This window comes from Pomacea canaliculata, linkage group LG3 (assembly GCF_003073045.1).
Source record: "Pomacea canaliculata isolate SZHN2017 linkage group LG3, ASM307304v1, whole genome shotgun sequence".
Classification (NCBI taxonomy): domain Eukaryota; kingdom Metazoa; phylum Mollusca; class Gastropoda; order Architaenioglossa; family Ampullariidae; genus Pomacea; species Pomacea canaliculata.
Genome location: NC_037592.1, coordinates 21,951,547 through 21,968,050, shown reverse-complemented (window position 1 = coordinate 21,968,050; position 16,504 = coordinate 21,951,547). Strand labels below are relative to the sequence as shown.

Sequence of the window (16,504 nt, the reverse complement as noted above, 5' to 3'; positions counted from 1 at the left end):
GAACGTTTTCCCCAAGCCATTGATTTCCTGTCACCTTGACACATCTTTGCCGAATTTGTTCGATAATATTTTCCCTGTTAAGAAAGGCGAAGGACATCATAGACCGTCAGCACACTGCGATGCCTTGTAGTCAAAGACCTTTCTGAAGATGAAAAAAAACCCTCAACAGCTTTAACAAAACACATTGTGGATTCATACTTTTAATTGCTTTAATACAGGAAGATGACTTACCGACATAAGAACATAATTTCAATCTCAACAAGGCGTGTTCAGCACTGGAATACACATCCAACTGAAATAATAATGATTTTATGGTTGTTGTAGTACTACATAAGGGTGACTCGCAAATAAATGTTTAGGCTTTCCAGAACCTGGTGAGTCTTACAAGCAGTCGAAATCGATGACTGTTGATCGTTCAGACACGAATAACCACCATCCAAAAGGAAGAAAAGCACATTCGTATCTAGAAAGGGAAGAGGTATTGCCTCCATTCGGCGTGTTTGGAGAAACAACATCATCAAACAGACACCGGTAATGGAAACATATAGGAGGACGTACAAGTAGTTTGGTCTAGGAACTGCAGAAATGGCACCGTGCCTGTAGTAGCTGACTGATAAAATCCTTAGAGCACTCGAAGTTTCTTATCTAAATATCTACTTTGAATTAACTCTGGCAGCGTGATGAAGCATCAGCATGCTTAATTGTTTTAGATGCGTGCCATTGAAACAACTGAACCTACAACAATAAACATTTGACATGACATGGGCGAATGGAAGAAAACGCTGTAGTCATGGACCTTCATATAAATGTAGCTCCGTGGCTGTCCTAGAAACATCGACGACTTCCTGAAAGTCTTGGCCATCAGTTTATTTGGACACGGTGTTTTCTGGGTAATCGGCGGGTAGGATTTTATCCTCCATTTTACAGCCATCATCACATCATATCACGAGAATGTCGCCTCTATCACTGTCACTAAACTATGTAAAAAGTTAGAATGAGGACTGTACAAGCCTAGTGTCCAATGTAAACTAGCAACTGTGTAGGAAACCTAATGAGTGGTTCGGTGGGGCTAACGAAGGTCACTGTCTGGAGAAGAGTTTCCCGATCATGGACAAAGCCTCGCTTCCGTAGGGAATCTCTACAGAGGTCGACAGGTCAACTCCACTTCTTCAGCAAGTCTCCGCCATTGATTCGCTGGCATGGACGTGGCCAGTATTTTCATCCTTGTCAGGTTGTGAGTGACCAAGTGCCTGCTTGAGAGACAGGCAGTAAAAGAAAGAGAGAGAGAGAGGATTGCTGTCTCCAAATCCGGATTTCTAGAAAGTCACGGTCCAGATATAGCCCGGTTCCCTTGATTTGTAGTCAGCAGCTGCAGTACCCCTCAGCCTGCACTCTTTGTTTCCCAGCTTCCAGGAGACTAGACCCTAATCAGGTCCGGACCTAGGTTCAGCTATTTTGGTCGGCGGGACTAAGTAACCGGTCAAGGTGAATTTTCGTGAATTCCAGCATCTCTGTCTGGTCTACCCTCCATCCTCCTCATCATTCCCACACGCACACATACAAATTTTCGATTATAGGTTCTGCGAGGCTGGGACCAACGGCAAGCATCCAGGACACAGCAACATGTCCATCATCTGACAGCAACTGATATAAGTAAGTCGGGATCGACCCGAGAAATTCAGCTCGAGCTCCATTCAGAATATTTCGTGCTGTCGTTGCTGCTAGAGCAGGGAGGTTTTGACAAACAGCTTTCCAGTCCCAACGTGGACAGTTTTGAAAGATCAAGAAAGACACATTGATCTTCAAATTTCACCTTTGAGCACTCGGTCACCTCATCACCAATCATCCCCACCTCCTTTATCAGTCCTGTCTTTTTCACTCATGGTTGTCTATAGGTGACTTCAGGTGTGTTTCAGCGTGCGATAATCCTTCCTCTGTTAAACTGAAACAACATATGAACAGTATATTTTTCCAGTGTCCCTCCAAATCCCGAATGTGGAATGATTACTGTAAAGGTCCACTGTCTTGCTGAGACAGAAGCAATCTGAAGCCACGAACCAGCAAGACAGATGCTAAAAGGCTTTCACGACAATGCCAAACTGCAGCCAGCTTGCCGACAGGCCAAAGGAGAGAAAGAAAAAATAAACGAATTCCAGACAGAAGGGAAGGAAAGAAGGAGAAAGAAGGAATCTTTATCACGTGTCCGGTTGACAGAAAACACAAAAGTGACAGTGACTGACAGGGTCTTTACGAAGCATATGATTGCCGCCAATCAGCCGAGAAGGGACTGGCTGCAGTGGTTGGCTGTCAGCCTCTAAGTGGCTCGTCAACAGAGCAGCACGATGTCGCTGATGTCGCGTGCAAGTCTCGGTTGAGTGGTCTTCCGGCTTCTGGAGCAGGTTACGTCAACACAGCACGCGCACTAGCATGCATGCCAGTCTCTGTCTCTCTCTCTCCATCTCTCTCTCTCTAGCATACACACGCACGCACACACTCTCACTCTTCTACTGCTATAACTTGCATGTACATTTGTCAGCAAAATAATTCAGACTTAGAAACAGAAAAGTTACAAGTTTGTTCGTTCGTTTGTTCGTTTGTTCGTTCTTTCTTTCTTTCTTTCTTTCTTTCTTTCTTTCTTTCTTTCTTTCTTTCTTTCTTTCTTTCTTTCTTTCTTTCTTTCTTTCTTTTTAACAGCGAAACACTAGGATCGTCCCCTAGATTTTAGCAGGTCAGTGATAAAAGGTCTTTCATTTTTATTTTCTTCACAAAGTTTAAACACGATGCCCAGGCGACCCACCGACTGCTTGCAGACGAACCCTGACCAAAGGTTCACGATGCTAAGGACCGCTCTGTCATGCCAAATCGTGCGCCGGGGACTCGTCTGCTTGACAAACCAGTCTTTCCATCCCGAGCACCTGCTGGAAAGTGAGGGAAATGATTCTAAGTGAATAGCACGGAGACATGAGAGTTGTCCGTAATGTCGGGAAGCTGAATAAGCAATACCTATCCTCCAGGGAACGGAGAGAGAGAGAGAGACTGGAAATAATAGAAAGTTTATCGAGAAGAACCACTCGGACCATCAGATTCTTTTTCAGCGAGAAAGTCGATACGACTGTGGAGGTCCTCGTGGTTCACATTATTCTGGGATACCCCACTGGAACTTGTCTTGAACCCAAAATTGATGGATTTCCTAGTCCCCGGACAAAATCAATGATGCTATAATTTGTATACTTGTCCGTTCGTCCATCTGTTCATTTATTTGAGCATAGTCTCATTCCTGCTTGGGTCTATAGTGGTAGATTATTAGTTTAAAGCTGTAGTTCCTAATCAACCCTATTGTTGTATCGTCTGAAATGAGTCTATCCCCATTACTGTACGTTCGCAATCAGTCCACAAAAGTGACGACCACAGCAGGAATGGGAGAAATTAACTGGCAAAAAATGAACTTTTCAGATTATTGTTTCATATCAAATGTAAAATACCACCTTATTTCTAATCTTAGTAGTTCAATCAGGCCCACAAATATAATGTTATAGTTAAACTCCTTTTCTGTAAATCAAATAGTGTTTCATATTCGACTCCAATCAAGTAAAATAGCTGATTGCATTGTTGTCAGCCGAGCTGGTTTTAATCAGTCAAAAAAAAAAAAACTTTCGTGTTGTTCAGGTGCTTCCGATTAAAGCAGCAAACGAATTTGACAAACTCTTGTTTTTCCAATTAACTCCCAATACCTGTCAGCCATTTGGCTGAATTCCACACTAGTTCGTATTTCTGTCGGCGTGCGCTTGAAGGTGAACGGCAAGATGCGGCATCTGTCAGCTGTGATTAGTTTATTTTAGTCTGGTCACTGGGGAGGAGGGGTCCAGACTAAAATAAACCAATTACAGCTGGCATACCAGTCTGAGAGGTGATATTGTATAACACGATTTTATATACTCTTTAAAAAATACAAAGACACCAGAGAACGGTCTTTGAGGAGTGTGAGCATTCACCGATGTATTCACACACACTGACCGGAGAAAACCATCGACAACCAACTCTGTGAACAATTGTTACATTCAGAGAGAGAGAAAGAGAGAGACAGAGAGAGAGACAGAGAGAGACAAAGAGAGACAGAGAGAGAGACAGAAAGAGAGGTATATCGGAGCCAAGATACGAACCCGCGACACCCGATTCTCACTGTGGTGCCACTAACTGCCCCACTAAGGTGAGAGATGAAACATGAAGAGATGACACGTAGGGTAAGAGATGACACCCACTCTGTTGCAGGGTGAGGGATGTGGAAGTAACAGCTTTCCCCACTCACAGCAGCTTGATTCTTTGTGGCCCGTCGACTGGAGGTTATGGTGGAGAGTGGAGACAATGGAGGCCAACGAAGACGACAATGCACGCAGTCAACAGGCGTCGACGAAGCAATGAGACTGCGATTCCCACAACAGACCAGAATTGAGGCTAATGGCTTACTTTCCTCCTCGTTGCCATCATTGTCACGTGACATCGATTTTGTTAAGCTGGGGAAGTCGGTCGCCGTGATTTAGGTTTGGAATTACAGAGAAATCAGAACTGTTGGTATAAAACAGAATTTATACACTTGTTTGTTGCAAAGATGAGAAAGGGAGACGTTGCAACTAGGTTTTGATGTTGTGCTACCTGCGTGTGTCTATCACATTATGGCAAGTGAGAGAACAAATGACAGAGCTGGCTTTGAAAATCCAGTCTTTAATTTATTTGATGTTTAGAGGATGTGTGCGATACCCGGTTAGACAAACGACTGTCAGTAGCAGCACACAATGCGTGCAGACACACAAACTGTGCGTTTACGCAATAAAGATAATGCGTCAAAGCTGATTGGTTGTCTCCTCTCTACACAGCCCCAGGTCTTTGGTCCAGAACCAGAAGGACCAGAGACAAAGGGCCTGTGTCATTGGCTTCAAGTCTGGAGACCAACAGCGCGACACCCTCTCCATGCGCTGGCAGGATGGGTTGGAAGGGTGGACGGGGTGGGATGGAGGAGTGGGGAGCGCTGTGATTTACGTATCTTGACCCCAGCGTCCCCTCACCAGCTGTCGCAGCCTCTCTCAGAACCAGTCAGTCGAATGCTAATCCATGCCGACTCCACAGATTGCTTTATCCAACGCAAGCAGCACGCCAAAATGTCCGTCGATAATTATTTTTTGCTTGACGCTAATACTAAAATGCTTGGTAATGGCGGCACGGCCAAAAAACAAGGTCTTTGGATTATATAGATGTACTGTGTTGCTAAGTCGACCGTGTCATTTTGTAAGCTGATGATTCATTTCTGTCCAACAAAACCGTTTCTCGTGTTGCAGAACTCGCGCATTCTGCTGGTAAATATTACTTCCGGTTAATCACCTAAAAATAGAACAATTAGGAAACAGTCCTTAGTTATTTACCATTTGAGTAGGGTATGTTTCACGATGTGTCTCATTAATTCGGCGTTAGTTTTTTTTTCTTTCGTGCAAGAGAAATACCTTAAGCAGGTAATGTACAATCAATAGAAACACCATCCGCAGGATGCGGCGCCAAGCTCAGTCAGCCTCGTGTCTCCGGGAGGCGGGAATAGCCTCCCTTGGGCAGCTCTCCCCACGTCCTGCTGTGTAAGCCTCGTCCCAACACTGTCCAGATTGTTGGGGTGGATTTACTTTGCTCAACAAATTTCTTGACAGGGTAATCTCGTGAGTAGAGATAGACATGTATCTCTGCACTCAGGCAGTGACAGGTCGGTAAAGATCAGCTCAGCCTCCATCCTGTTTGTGGTATGTCGGACGCAATCGTGCTGAGACCGAAGATAATTTACAAGTACTGTAAGGTTCCATATCTCGGTTTGCTCTCTCACACACACACATAAACACAGGTGCAAGAGAAAATCATTTAAATTGCTCATTCCTTCTGCCATCATCCTTTTAGAAGAAACTTGGAAGAAAGTCAGAAGAGGGTTGCAAAATTCTTACATCCTTTCTGACCATCCATTATATCTGTATCTATGAAATCATAAATCATAAAAACAGTCTGAGAGAGGCCTTTCCTCTCAGAAGCTTAAACATACTTTTAGGTCATAAAATATAAAGTACCAAGCTTTTTAGTAACTGCCATATTTTTATAATCTACCAAATTTCGGAGGGGAATGAACATAAGCATTAAACATCTTTTTTCACTTCTATTTTACTGTAAAATGTTTCTCATTTTTTTTATTCTATCATCACAAATGTATGGATACCTAACTTCTGAGTGGCAAAAGACTCATAAGCAGAAAGAGAGAGAGAGTGGGCGAGAGGGACTGCCAGGAAAGAGACGACCCATGACCTTACAGATACATTTCTGCAAAGTGGAAGCAATTTCCCTCCTTATCTAATGGCCTCTATGTATCTTTGAAAGAGCATCCTCATCACTGAGCAAAACATGAACATCAGCGAAGTAATTGAGCGTCGATATAATAGACGACGAAGTGTTGGATGTGAAAGGAATGTTCACAGTGATTGGATGTTCAATGATGTGCTCCACAGCTCTCAGTGTTGTAAGATATTGCTGGAGCCATTCCAAGAGGATGGTCTCTACCTATTAGCACCGTCTCATTGTCACAGTAAAACCACATTGGTTCGCAGAACAATCTGGATGTTTTACTGGTTCGTGCTCCTGCACACCGTCCGTAGGAAATCTTCGCAGCATCAGTTCATCCCTCAGCAGGAAAGCGTCAGAAAAAAAAGATGCCCAGCCACGTTCATCTCTTGAACATGCAATATATTTCAAGCCCAGACCGCTCTGCTTGACAGCAAAGAAAGGACGAATCGATTGCAAAACCACAACATCTCCAGGATTCCATCAAGACGGCCTCACTGGAGAAGCTCCACAACACTTGCTCTTTCTATCACGATGGTGGCTTCTTATGACCTGGACTTAGTCTCATCACGACTGAATAAAAAGATGCCTAGCTGTGATGTTTATTTGGATAAATGAAAGCAAGTGTATTCTGTTATTTGTGTTTTGGAAACAACTACCATAATATTTGTTTGTTTGGCGTCAGTATTGAAGTACTGGAGGTATGGACTTGTGGGGATACTAGTCAAATGGAAGACAAGACAAGGAAGAACGTGAAGGAACATAACAGAAAATGAAGTAAGAAAAGCGGCTGACTGACCGACTTGACAGATAGTGTAGAAGAGGAGAAAGAAGAAAATAATAATCCCCACCATTTATACTTTGTCATCAATTGTGAAAACATTTCCTGATAATGGCTACAAGGATGTTTAAGAGAAGTCTTTAGGTTTTTATTGGCTATTATGCTATTGTAGTGATTTCATCGAGAACTTTGCAGACTAAATAGAGAAAAAACTTTGCTTTTTCTTAGAACTTCAATCACTTCAATCACACAAGGAATTAAATGCTGTCATTTAAATACCATATTTCTAAGAAGACATACTTTTCTACCATATTTTGTCTTCTGACTGCACACACACACACACATTAATCTATGCTTACAATCAAATGTATGGACACACACACACACACACACTAATCTATGCTACAATCAAGTGTATGAACACACACAGCGCGCGGTAATTGTGTTTGCAGATATCGATATAAGAACATTAACTCCGCCAAAAAGAATTACCTCCCTTTACGTGTTCGAGATAATTGAGATTTCATTCTGCTCAAAGCATAAACCAACTCTATTTTTAGCTCACCCATTTATCCATTCTGCCTCATTCTTATGTACTCTCTCTTTTTTTAAAAAAAAAATACAGCCTCTAAGGACCAGGCAGATAGGGCGCAGCTTTCTCTCCCCGCCCATTGCACGAATCTCGCAAACAGCAGGCCTCCAAGATCGCCGTCTCCGTAATGGAAGTTCTGGCAGCCGCACGTGGGACGCGAATCTGCAAGCAGCAGGACCTGGTGTTGGTGTGTCTGTCTCCAGAGGCAGTACTACTCAGTGCTCGTCAGTCCTGCGGAAACTGCTTCACATACTTCTCATCACACCGACTGGGGAGGGAAGTGGGAGGTTGTGTGTGTGTGTGGTGGGGGACATCATCGGGTTTTATCAGACGAGACACGCTACCTCCGTTTGTTGGACGGCGTGTTTGGTTTATTCAAACAGAGGAGTCGCCACAAACCGGAAGTGTCGTGGGGCTGCAACTTCATTAACGTGCAGACCACACGTTGCACGTGCGTCACTTTGACAGAAGTGTTCGATGTGAAGAAGAGGATTTTTTTTTTTATCTTTTCCTAAATGATAATGCTGTTATTTCTTTTCTTTAGTAACGATCACCAGGACAATGACATCTGCAATTCTCAATGAATATTTTTCAGTAAAATGAGATGCTAAGTGAATATTTTACATATTTTAAATTATTAGATATGCTAACATCGCAGTCTTCACTTTCATGTTCACTCAATGCTTCGTCATAGATTTGTGATACATGCATCACAGTTGGATTGGTTGTTCAGGATGTGGTCTCAAACATTCTGGTCATTTTTCTTTCTTTAGTGGTTCAGATCCTGCTAATATCTCCATCTGGGTAGAAGAGTTCTTCAAACTCCAGCTGTGGTGGTCTGTGTGATGGTCTGTATGGTGGTCTGTGTGGTGGTCTGTGTGGTGGTCTGTGTGGTCTGTGTGGTGGTTCTCAAAGTTTTCGTCGGACACCAAGGCCTCTGTACTATGGGTCATTTTAATTCAAAACAAATTCCTTTGGTCTAAAGTACGTATACCTCGTCTTTGTAGTCGCTCATATGACGACTGGTAATCCACTATGTCGCTGTGTGTATGGTGGTCTGTATATATGGTAGTCTATGTGGCAGTCTGTATATGGTGATCTCTCTCTAAGCCGGACATGCGTCTGAGTGCTAGGTATGAAGAACGGAAGGTTGCAGTGAGCACTGTTCACAAACAGATTGAGTATGATTAGTGTGGCCATGACAGAAGTTGGCTAACCTGCCGCGCTCCTGCAATGAGAGGGAAATTGATATTATTATTACTGCCACATGATGGCATAATTGTGTAATTGTATTACCATTACACTCACTGTTTGTTTTTCAGTTTGTCGGCGCAGTAAACATTGCGATGCCGTTTCCATTGTATTAGCGCGAGTTTATGGTTAGTTGTCTGATAACCATCAGCTACCAACATTATTCACCCAGTCCACGTACCATTTTAACAAGGACGCCATTTTCCTCATCATTCTGATGCCATTTCCGGTAAGGGTCGGCAGTCCCCGTCCGGCTGGCTGGCAGCTCACTAGTATCGCCTATGAATATTTATTAATCTGAAACAGAAAACACGACACAAGTTTGAGATTTCAGCCGTAAACAGCTTTTATGTGGTCATAGGAATATTGAAAACCTTCAAAATATTTTTTTCCGATTTTGACTGTCCGCCTGCCTGATGGCGTGGAGCGTTTCATTAATTAAAAAACTGCAGGGTTTCTTCGTCTTTTATATGGTTTCTTCTTATGACAGTCGTTCTGGTTAAACCTGGTCACGACTGCAACGTAATCACCTCCGGTTGGGGGGGAGGTCTAGTGCCAAGCCCCACAAGCATCATGCGGACGTCACGTGACCGAGGCGTGAGGGTCACAAAAGGTGACAGCATCGCCATGAAATGAAAGGTCAGAAGGTCGGCTACGATGATGGGAGATGGGAATTAGCATGGTTTACACCGCTGGTCGCATAGCTGAGCGTGCAGCAATTCCTTCTCGTGGAAGTCGCCGTGGACTTGAACTGCGCTCTTGTCAAGATTTATGCAGTAACCAGCACTCGGCGCACGTATGGCCTGGTCAAGCAATCAACCAAAATGGCCGCTGCCGCGCAAGGCAGCATGGGAACTGCTTCCATCAACATCAGAAAGCGAGCATAGAAAGCAGCGATGTAGAAGTCGTCTTGTAGACATCCCCACAGTACTCGAGGGTCTATCTCGCGGGCTGATCCCACTTCTGGGTACTAAAGCGGGCTGCATGTAGACATAAAGTAAACATAAACATCAAGTGAAAGGAGAGTGGTGAACTGGCATACAAGCCTCCCGGAGCAAAGAAAACTATATCACACATACACGATCACACAAATATTTTGTCGTTGCGGAAAATTAGAGATTGGATTAATGTTGTCAAGTCTGAAGGATCTACTCTTCCTGGTGTCACTAAGGCAGGATTCGTGTGTCGAGCACAGTATGTTAATATTGTAATAACAGAGTAATATTAATGTGTTGATAGGTGTGATGTTTTTTTTTTGTTGTTGTCCGAAAGCGGAGCGAATAGGTATACCACCAGGTCCCAACCTACTGCCTTTTCAAACTTAAATTGTGACACAGGGACTTAATAAGTCCTGTTGATGCGGCACACGTCGCCTGCTGATGGACCACCACTCCTCCTCCCTCGTCCCTCCTCAAACAGACATCGCAAAAAAAAAACTGCAGAAATCCAGTCCAGACTGCTTCGGACTGCTTTGAAACAATTAATGGACACACTTGTACACTTCTCAGGGTGAGAATGAGTGTATGCACACTACATATATTATACTTCTCTCTCTCCTTCACTCTAAGTTCACTCCTCTTTCTCTTTCTTCCTTCATTTTTTTTCTCTCTATAGATATAAATGTTGAAAAAATATACGCATATACTCCACTTTTTAATAAATTACACAATAGTATTGTATTATTTGACATCTTTCAAAACCATAAGTAGAAAGAATAGTTATAATAACATGTATGACATGTAAGAGTGACAGTGTCAGAGGTTAGTGGAGTAAGGACAGTGAATTGTCAAGGATGGACGACGTTTGGAGCGCGGCAGTACCCTCATCTTCCGCGGTTTTTAACTGTCCCTGACACCGCAGGCACTAACTATTTATCTGCTAGATTGAATTTAATAATAACAATAACAATAATAACAACAATAATAGAAATTCTTTAATTAACAGTTTAAGCACCGTGCACATACCATATAGTGTACAGCCTCTGATATTATCTCCGTAAAGTTATTCGTCTTTAAATGTTGTTAGTGAGTAAAGCAGTTTTTAAGACTCAGAATTTCATGCGGTAATAATGACTTGAGGATATAAAAGAAGTCTGTTTAAACTACGTATGTCAAAACAAACATGAAATGCTGGGGGAAGCGTAGTAAAAAGTTGTTTGGAGTGAGGCACACGAGTCCACAAGCCGCTAACACCCGTTCCACTTAGTCAGGTGGAACCAGCCATACCTGTCTTGCACTAATCAGTGTTACAGCCATGCTGCCACATACCCTCCCTGCATTACTCCTCCTCCAGCTGCCGTGTCCTTCTAGCGACATAGATACTCGTTAACCAGGTTATTATATAAAAGTGGGTAACAGTGAGAGCAGCTTGCCACACGCCGACGACAGGTGAGCATGATGATATGGTTTGTTACAAAAGACGATTCTGTTATCTGAATTTTCATAATCTAGTTTAAGAGAAGTTTCAGAGGTACACGGTGGTGGCAGCAAGCCAGGATGAGTGTAAGACAATCTGACAATAGACAGTACTGGCGGCTGAGTATGTAGACAGTAATACTTCTAGAACTCTTGAACTATATGTGGACAGTAAGTGCTTCCAATTATCGAAAACTGTGTAGACAAGAGACATTTGTGCTGCTCGAAAACTGTAGACAAAAGAAATCTTTGGCGCTCAAGGCCTGTTTGTAGAAAATATCCTCTTGTGGCGCTCGAGAAATGTCTGTATGTACACGAGACTTGTGGTGCTCAAAAACTATTTGTAGACAAACGACATCTCTGACACTCGAGATGTGCATGTGGACGGTACTGGAGAAATGTTTGCTGCGCTTCCTGAGAATCCCAGTCTCACATGGTCCAAGTGTTCGTAGAAAGGAGACACTGAGCTACAGTCACCTGGATCACCATGCATGTTTACTTGAAATTTAAAAATCAGTTTTTTTGTTCTGAAACAGGCCAAAGATTCCAATGAGTTCAATGCTTGAAACACCCAAGGTCGTCCGCCAAAAATGTAACAAAACAAAATGTTTCAGAAGGTAATGGTCATGCTGATTGTAGATGTCGCCTCTTCCAGTGACTTACTGATAAAAGTGATTCGACAAATATTTGATTTCAGTGAGACCCGTGACGCACAAGGGGAAGTAATCTACGACACAGCCCTTCCAATATGGCGCCGAGGTCGTGTCAGTCCATAAGAAGCAGAGATCATCTGCTGGACGAAGATGTCCTCGACGATGCAGCCCCCAGAGAGGAAGAGGTCAGCAAGGGGAAGGACACGCCGATATCCACAGTGACCCGCCTCGCGCTGAACATGGACCTGGGGGGCAACGAGGCGTTCTGCAACTTCGAACACCTGTACACCATGCCGGTAAGGAACAGCCAGGTGTCTGAGGTTTCCCGACTTGCACTTTAGTATGAATTATTTTAAAACATCCTGTACCTTCATTTGCACTTTAGGATGCATACACATTGAGCACGCATGCGCATATTCCTTCGCTTTCCTCTTTCCTTCCACAGGATCAAAAATATCCGACCTCGCGTTTATTTCTTATTGTTGCACCATGTTGTGCATGTCTTTGTGTTATTTTCTCTTACAAACGTATTTTTTTGCTTATTTTTTCTACGTTTAAAATTCAGCCCTCCATATTACATTTTGCATTTTCCATCCTCCTTTGATAATAGCATATTGAAGCCTCTCCCTTACCCGAGCATTTCCCCATTCGTTGTGTTTCAAATGAAGCTTCTCTTATCATGGGGACAGAATCTTCAGACGCTCGGCATGCCGCTAAACCTCGTGTCTGTGACGTCATTGGTCTCTGGTCCTACCGCTACTCTCCTCATCCGCTGATTGGTTGGATCAGCGACCGAGGCGCCACCCCGCACACGCGCAAGGCCGTGGCAGTTCTCGGCACCGCCGCCATCCGCCTGGTGGGCATCGCCACCGTCATACTGGCCAACTTGCTCATGATGGCCACGCACACCGGAAGTGTGCCTTCCACAGTAGGATCCGGCACTGTAAACTTCACGACGACGTCACGTGACTGGGATGCGACTGCTAAAAGAGAACACCACCACCGTGGTCGACTGGGCGTCGACAGGGTCAGGATGAATGACGTCAGCGTCAGTGACCTCAGCAGCCGGAAGTCAAGATGACGTCATACCGCTGGTCGCCTGGCTGAGCATGCTGGGATTCGTCCTCATCGATATCGGCGTGGACTCGAACAGCGCGGCCGTCAAGATTTACGCGGTGGCCAGCGCCCGCGCAGTCAGCAGACGTCTGTCCTGGTCACCGGCGTGTTATTGGCGGCGCTGGGCGGCATGGCAACTGCTTCCACCGGGATGATCGACCTGGGCGCCCTCGTCGGACCAGCAGACGAGGCGTAAGTTCTCCCTATGACGCCTCCTCACTATTTATGGCTCACCACAGGGTTTAATTGTATGTGTGAATGTTTGAGAGAGTGTGCTTGTTTGTATACCTGTTCTGGAATATTACTTTCAACTGTTTTCAGTTTATTCCTGGTATGACAAAGCATCCTGACACTCACTCTCCCCTTATTACTTCCTCCGACAGAGTCAAAGCCGCTGCTAAAGTCATCATACACGGAACGATCATCTTTCTGTTGGCCCTGCTGACCTCTTTCGCTACCATCGTCACAGGAAAGAGACTTGTCAAGGGCAAGCAAACCAGCGAGCCAGATGAAAATAAAGGGAGTTCAGAGTTCAGAACCCCAGACGAGGAGTCTGACAGGAAGAGAACCCAATCCTTCTTGGAGGCCTCCACCAGGAGCATGTTGCTGTCGTCAAGGAGTTCTGGTCTGGGATGCGAGACGTCTGCTCTGATAGACGACAAGAAAACGAGTTTGGAGAGGATGCCTCTTCTCGCAGAGGTCAGGTCACCGACACTGAGTGAGGACAATGTCCTAGAGTTGCTTGTTTCCAACGGAAACTACTCCACTATCCCTGATGTTCCTTCCAACCGTTTTCAGTCGACTCCGGCACTACATACGATGCGGGAAAATATGATCAGCAGAAGGAAGGGTCACTGATGAAGCCGGGTCATCGCACTAGTCACCTGCTTTATTGCCTTGGAAGCGGTTACAAGACAAACATTGCATTGCTGTGTTTGTCCACATTCCTGGGCGTGGCCCAGCTTCTCGTGTACTCCATGACTATTTCGGACTTTGTGGGCAAAGGCATCATGAAGGGGGATCCCCTGGCGGCACCTGACAGCGAGAGTCTGGCTCTGTACCAGACAGGGGTCCGGCTGTCCTCTACTGGGTTTCTGGTCTACTACGGCTTTTATTTGATCTCCGGCATTGCCAACGTCAAGTTGCTGAAAAACTCGGTAGGTGACTTATTAGCCTATTGACCTCTTGACCTGTAGATAGAGCAAAGGTGTATATACAAGTGTGAGTGAAGTTTTGTGTGATCTGACCATAAACTGCTCGCTTTTAATTTAGTATGGGATTACTCGTTGCAACTTTTTAAAATCTTTCGGGGTCTATTATATTTTTAAAATGTGTGTATACTGACCAGTTGAAAAAAATTTGGAGTTGGTTATTTTGCAAGTTGTGGTCTATGAGCTACTGACCAGTTGATTTTTTTATGAGTGTTAAGCTGGAGATCGCAGGTGAAGGATTCTTCTGCAGGTTACAGGTGCGAATATCTGGCTGCAAACTTGCTGATGAGCGCGTGCCTACTGCTGCTGAGGATCACAGAGAGGATGGAGGTGTTCTTCCTGCTGTCCGCTTTTGCTGGCATCCAGCGTCAGTGTCTTCTTGTCATCCCCTTCGCCGTGGCCAACGACCTTACTCAAACTCAGGTGAGTGGCCTGCTGCAGACAAGCAGGAACAGGAAGAAAACAAAACAGGGAGACAAACATGATACATGTACTACATTCTCTTATTTTTTTTTTTTTGAACTTACCAGACATGATAACTTTAAGGACCACAACAGGCTTTGCGCTATAATTTGTCAGTTTTGAAACACGATGGCTGTTTTTTGCTTATTTATGCATTGTACCCGTTGTATTTTTAAACTACAGGAGCAGGGTGGGAGCAAAGGCGTGGGCCGGGTGCTGTCGCTGGTGGGCGCCATGATGCCGCTGTCGTATGTCGCTGTGTACACGTGGATGGGGGCGCTGGAGGACGTCACGGGCGATGTCGGGGTCAGCTTGCTGGTGGCCATGGTCTGCGGCATCTTGACCTCACTCACTTTCTTGCTCATCAGGGTCAGCTGAATTCGGCATCCGCCAAGTGGGGCGCCACGCGAAGCCAGCGTGACCTCTGACGCAAGCACCGACATTTTATTTTAAAGGGGTAGAGAGTAAGTTTATTAAAGAGGCTGACCTCGCGATGCGAATTTTGCTGAGAGCAAGACCTGGGGAAGATTGGGGTAGAGAACCTGTTCACAAGTACTTCGGCATGTTCACATGCACGTTCATGTGTTCAACTCTATCTGGGCTAAGGACATAGGTTTTCATTTTTTTTACGACACCTGAAACTTTCGGTGGTATGGCAAGGCCCAGTAAGGCTGTAGGTGAAAACCGCGAACATATTTATAACTGATTCGCTAACATCAGTGTTTACTGCTTTTTTTTGTGTGTGAGAAAGATTACAAACATCGTGTATAATTTTATTAAGCTTTGAAGTCGAATTTACAATGTTCGCTAGCAAGTATAAAAACATTCGTGAGATAGACACCCCCCTGACTAGCCATACTATGTTAGACCATATGAATGTTGCACTATGATCAACTATCCCCACCAAGCGGAGGTAAGGACCAGGAGTTAATTTGTGGAGAACATACCATGAAGAAGACACGTGATAGTAGTTACCAAGCGAAAAATAGTTTAGGAAATCACATTCCATGAAAGAATCTGAAGTCGTCTTATGAGCTTGCACTCAAAAAAAAAAAAAAAAAAAAAAGAAAAAAAAACAGGACCACACAAGAGTCACATGGATCGGCATGTTAAATTATAGTGTGTGTGTGGGAAGTGGAGATTGGAAGGAGAGAGAGAAAGAGAAAATAAAAGACTAAGTAGAAAGTGCGGTTCCATAAAAATGCCATAAAAGGAACTTGTGTCGGAGGTCCGTGGTTGGTTTGGTGGCGCGTGGGCGGGATGCAGTGCAGCAGCAGCCCCATAATAAGCATCTTCAGGGATAACGAAGCAGCGGAGCGGGGACACGTGGGCGTCTTAATGACGTCTGCCCTGGGAGCCTGGCCTGATGAGAGGTCTTCACCCTCCCGGACCCGGCCACACGCTTGACTGGCTGGTGTTCAGCCAGGGGTCTGGAAAATAATACTGGGTGTCTTGGACTTGCAGGAGCCGCAGACAGCGTGAAACTGGCGGCATTTACATCCTATTACTGCTTGTCGCTGTCATCATCCGGGGATGTGGTGCTTGTTTAACACAGCTGTGAACTTAACTACTTTCTTTTTTACAGTTTCTTCTTTCCCTTTTTATTTTCTGCTCCACTGGTGTCGACGAAGTTGCTGTCTCAAAAAGCACCTTGAACATAAATGATG

The 16,504-nt window shown here is 44.5% G+C and overlaps 1 long non-coding RNA gene across 1 annotated transcript; it reads left to right on the top strand.

The window, feature by feature from the left end:
* Positions 1-12,018: 12,018 nt before the first annotated feature.
* Positions 12,019-15,548, top strand: LOC112560535. Its single transcript, XR_003098551.1, has 5 exons — positions 12,019-12,344; positions 12,738-13,356; positions 13,548-14,321; positions 14,626-14,798; positions 15,021-15,548. It is a non-coding gene; the product is annotated as an uncharacterized LOC112560535 (long non-coding RNA).
* The last annotated feature ends 956 nt before the right edge of the window (positions 15,549-16,504 follow it).